This window comes from Montipora capricornis, chromosome 13, assembly GCF_036669925.1.
Source record: "Montipora capricornis isolate CH-2021 chromosome 13, ASM3666992v2, whole genome shotgun sequence".
NCBI lineage: Eukaryota > Metazoa > Cnidaria > Anthozoa > Scleractinia > Acroporidae > Montipora > Montipora capricornis.
The window spans coordinates 44,893,262-44,898,833 of NC_090895.1; the positions used below are offsets into that span (position 1 = coordinate 44,893,262).

At 37.9% G+C, this 5,572-nt stretch overlaps 1 long non-coding RNA gene across 1 annotated transcript in view; it reads right to left on the minus strand.

Moving 5' to 3' along the window:
* Positions 1 to 227: 227 nt before the first annotated feature.
* The window catches only part of LOC138029443 (uncharacterized), a 23,425-nt gene continuing 18,080 nt past the window's right edge, over positions 228 to 5,572 (minus strand). The window contains exon 4 of the long non-coding RNA XR_011127880.1: positions 228 to 5,572. This exon is cut by the window's right edge and continues 195 nt beyond it. This is a non-coding gene — a long non-coding RNA (uncharacterized lncRNA).

Below are 5,572 nucleotides of genomic sequence, written 5' to 3' on the forward strand. Positions count from 1 at the left end.
GCAGGAATCTTTTAACAACAACCACAATATTTTATTTATATTCAAGTGAAATAACTTCATATATCATACATCAATACAATAGACCCTTCTCCAAAACGGCGGCAATGGATTTAAATGAGTTAAATTGAAGTGAATGATACCTGAAAGAGCACCTTTACTTTAGTAACCCTGCAAAGTTTCAACTGAGAAAATGTAAATTTGACAAATTTATAGATGTTTGTATGTCTGTCAGCTGATATGATACCCGATATGCCGGAACTTTGCAGGGTTACTAAAGTAAAGGTGCTCTTTCTATCTCTGGTATTTGTTTTGTTTTTAATTTTAACTTATTTGAATTTTTGGCTGCCATTTTGGAGTAGGGTCTATCTGCTAGACACTATACACAGTTACACAAACTGTTTTACAAAATATAATTATAGGACAACTCATTAGTGGTACATGTAGCCATTTCAGTACTCAGTGCCTGATTCGGTATTCTCCCAACCATACGATCACAAGTTCCTTCAATTATCCAACACCAGTAGCAGCAAGCTTCAAATTAGTCAAATGCCATTTGGACAATATTGTCACTCAAAAAGAAACCCTCTCTCCTAAAAAAGTAGTGTAGTAAAGGGTCCTACAGTGAGATTTAAGTTTTTCACATCCATCAAATTAGTTTCCCCCATTTTTTAACACAAGATGCTTCAAATTAGCAATTAATCAGGCTGTGACAAATTTTCACTAATTCCTAAACTTTTTAGAAAAAGGGCCATTTTTTTCGCTAACACACAGGAATGGTTTTCGTATGGTATTCAATAGATAAAGCTTTACATGCAAACTTAAGTGGCGCTTAGGTGGCCTAGTTACTCCAAAGCTTCTTTAGCTTGGCGCAAAACCAATTTTTCCTACATGTTGTTTCAATGCTTTGTTCTCTTGCCACGGTTACATTATGCAGTTACAATTAAATTTCTGGTTGAAGCTAAGACGACCAAATATATTATAAATTACAACACCATATAGTCTTGAAAAAGTCCGCAAAACTAAGTATGCAGCAAATATGGCAGCGAGGTTTTTGTTAGGTGCACAGCTTACGTACATACAGACTTAACTGGCCATTCCACATAGGGGCTTTTCAGGGACAGTGAAATAAAATCAACAACAACAGAACATAACATTCAATTGCTAAGCATCCCAACTGGCTGGAGGCAAACCAGTTGGCTTTTTACAAGTGCACGCGGGAAGTTGAATTCACATTAAGGTAGGTGCAAAGCTTACATACACACATACTTAATCGACTATTTTGACGATGCGGCAGCCATTTTGGATTCTATTGTTTCAATAGCTATTATGGGATGCTTAAGGGGGCAAATATTCATATTAAATTTGCCCCCTGAGCATCCAATAATATCTTTTTAACCCTTTGACGTCCAAACTTATGAAAATGGCCGCCGTATCGTCGAAGTCGTCTATTGACCATTCCCCATAGGGACTTTCCAGGGCCAAGGAAAAAAATCAACGAGAACAGAACAGCAACAACAAAAACAAAAACAGTTACATGTAAGACTCCCAACTGGCCGGTAGCAAACAAGTTGCAGGCTAATTACAAGTGCAGCTGAAAAGTTGAACCAGGGACTACCAGGACCAAATTCAAGGATTGGTCAGAACGGGTCTTGAACCCGGAATCTCTCCATCTCAAGCTATGCAAGCACTCATTTCTCTGGGCCCCACTGCCTCCTTAACTCCACTAAACTTCATACTGATTTTGACTTTATCCTGGAACACTTATAAGTGCACCTAACATTAACGGTTTTCCTTGTCAAGATAATCTCTCCACCTTAAGCAATACAATTTTGGGGTTATCTCCTTGAGATTTCACTTTGAGTGTGCCGCTCACGTTGCACAAGGTTAACAAAACTGGCTGCCGGTTGTCCCTCCACCGACCTGATGTGGAGCAGGGGTCTCTACTCATTGCTACATCAAAAACTGCTTTGCTTTGCTGTTCTGTTCTGTTCTAGCCTGGGTTGCTCGAAGCATGAATAGTGCCAACCAGCGTTAAATACCATGAAAACTTCTCGGTTTTGATACCTCTTAACCAACGGTTAGCGCTAACCAGGCTTCGATCAACCGGCCCCTATTCTGTTTTAAAAACATTCTGCATCGCGAAGCAGGTGGTGACGTCACACCCGGAAAAGATCCGTGCCCACACGTGCTCTGTCATGGGACAAATGACTGCCTCTTTGGTTTTCTCTTCGGCGCATAAAAAGCGAAATTTCAAGAAATAAATGCCAAATTTGTTTGTTTTAAGTGAAGAGTTTTATCTTCGTAACACAAAAAGCGTCTGTGCCATACTGCGCCGATTTATGCAACAGGGACGGAAAAGCGCGTTTTTTCTCCGAGCATTGTTTAATTTCTTTTTTGTATTTGGTCGCCTTATATCAACCAGACATTAGTTTAGTTAAGTAGTTACAAGGTTTTGCAAAGCAACATAGCAGGGTGAAAATTTTTGCTGTAGTTAAACAATTTGAAAGTTTATTATTTTTTTTCTTTCAAACTTTTCTTAAGACAATGAAACATTCCCCTAGGTTCCAAGCAATACTTTTTCTTTGGTTTTCAAAGAAGTTTCGCCGAAGACTCTTTTGCCGAAATTTTGAGCTTTAATTTCGACTAAGATTTTTGTGTTTTATGGTACACTGTTACCGAGCTGAATCGGGGACAAAATCATGCTAAAGATTACCAGATTAAGGTTGCAGTTCGTGTATTCACGACTAACTTAGTATGCAATATACGAGTTTTATTCTCTAACTGTGAAACACGTGTTTTGCACACTTAATTAGATGGATCACAACTGTAATTTTAAACGAGTGACGTCGTTTTCTCCTCGTTCTGGCCTAAGGTGTCATGAGAGTCTTGACCATAAGTAACGGTTGACCATTAAATCCAAAAATTTCACTCGACGTTAACAGTCCTCTGCTCTTAATAAATGCATAAACTTTCGTCAATCGAGTGTTTGGCAAACTTCGAAAGGCTGTAAGCATAAACGCAAGTTTTTTTCAGTATTCAGTTATTTCGTCAAGTTTGAAAAAAGAATAGCGGTACTTTACTTCTGCAAAAAACTGTCGAAGGTCGTTGCTGAAAAAGTAAGGGCACTTGGATGAAAGCGGAGAGACTAAAAGTACTCTTTCATCTTTCATTGCCTTGATTCTTTGAGTATTACTTGCGGTGGTTTTTAGCAGAAGATAAGCTCTGTTTACTTCACGAAATAAGGGAAATACAAAAATATTTCAGGCGTTTATGCATTTAAAATTCAAATACTTCGAAACCTTTTCACCTACTGCTATGTTGCTTGGAGTAGCTTTTGCAAAGCAAATTGAACTTTGTAAGCTTGCGTTGTTTAATACAATTTGGTGTGGTGCAAACGTCTTCTTAAGACCTCTCTATTACACTTTTGAATTAATTTTGAAATCCACTCACGCCATGTTGTATTTTTCAACAAGTTTCAAAGCTGATTTAACTTTGTAAAAGCAGGTACTATAAGGTATTTAAAGGCCCAGTAATACGGGCAACATTTTTCGTGTAACAATATTGCGATGCAAGTTCAGATGGTTTGTTGCGCGTTCTACCACCTTCTTGCGCAACAAACTTTTGTGTTGCAAAAAGTAGACGTCGCCTTTACGTTTTGCAATGTGAAAATTTGTTGCGCAAGAAGGTAGTAATACGCGCAACAAACCATCTCAACGCGACAAGTTGCATGAAAAATGTTGCCCGTATTACTGGGCCTTTGGTATTACAAAAATAACTTTAAACCGGGGGAAATACTGATAGCGGGCAAATTGTAAGTATCAGAAAAAAATGAATTTTTGAATCGCTTTTTTTCTTTTAATTTTCCCTGGTGCCGCCATGTTGAATATTGTGACATGCAGGTTGACCCAGGCATGCCCAACGTCACAGTTATTCAACATGGCGGCACAAAGGAAAATTAAAAGAAAAACAAGCGATTCAAATATTCATTTTTTCTGAAAAATTTGTCCGTAACCATTAATTCCCCTGGTGGAAAGTTATTTGTACCCCAGAATTTAAAGGGGGAACTCTACAAAATTTTTGTGAGAACAAAACGTTCAGGGGAAGGGCTGTGCAAATTTGTAAAATTTTCCCGCCAAAAGACTTAGTTTCTACGCACTAGATAATAAATTTTTAATTATTAAAACAACTCTTCGTGTACAAAATTCTTTATTCAAAATAAAAAGTTATTCTTACACGTGTGTAACTCTCTCTGTCTACCTTTATTTTACTACACAAACATTTTTAAGGGCCCTTTTCATGTGCAAATGAACAATAGATTTTCCTCATTAGCACTACATTTAAACAGGGCCTACAACTTATTCTTTGTTTGAAAAAAAACTGAATCACTTATAAACGTTGCATTTTAAATGTACCGAATCTAATTGCAAAAGAGAACAATTTATTGTTTTGGTTCATTTGCGTTATATTCGGCACATGTAAAATACGACGTTTAAAACGGGCCTAAGCGTCACAACCAGGGAATAACTACTTTCGAATATGAAAGAAAAAGCTTAGAATTCCACAATCGACTTAAAGTGCTAAATCTTTCTTGAAATTACTGAAAAAATTTTAACGCTAGGACGTTCGAAATGTGAAGAAAAACTAGATAAGTGATTTTTGATCGTAGTAGCACTTTAATAGACATAGCTGCCACAAGAGGACTTAAGTCTAATGCAAACCTCGTCGGTGGGGTAGAAGTATACAAAAGTTTGGTTTTATCATCGGAGTTAACATTGTAAATTGACCACCTTACTGAGATTCTAAAGGCTGACGTTTCGAGCGTTAGCCCTTCGTCACAGCGAATAGAGGAATTATGGCTTGTGTTTAGTAGGGGCAACGTGAAAAATTGGAATGCGTTCGTTAATACCGTGGGGATTAAGGGCACCCACGGTATTAACGAACGCTTTTCATTTAACTAATGTAGTCCTATTTTTCACGTTGCCATGTTACCACCAATAGCGTAGCTCCCTCTTCGGAAAATACCATAATACTCTTTGTTTGTCCCCCAAAATTTGAATGAGCATTGTTACCAGTTTCTCTTGGGACTTACACTGGTCCCAAGAGAAAACAAAAACAATGCTTATGCAAAATTTGGGGGGACAAACAAAGAGTATTATGGTATTTTCCAAAGTGGGCTATTCCTCGATTCGCTGTGACGAAGGGCTAACGCTCGAAACGACAGCTTTTAGAATCTCTGTATGGTGGTCAATTGACATAATCAACTCCGTTGATAAAACCAAATTCCAGTCATAGTACAACTTTACGTTCCCAAAATAATCATTGTTCAGACCTTGCGTAAATCTCATCACAGTCTGTTATATTAACGACCTACACATTGGAGTACGAATACGAGTTTTCTGTAGTGGGTACACACCCATTACGTTTAAAGAAGAAATTTCTTGAAATGCGCGTACTCAGAACTGAGAACTTGTAGTCGTACTTCAATCTGAAGGGCGTTGTCGTCACATGTCGTAGAGTTTCCTTGGATCATTTCCCAACCTGTGGCAACCATGTTTTGTGTAGAGTTTCCACG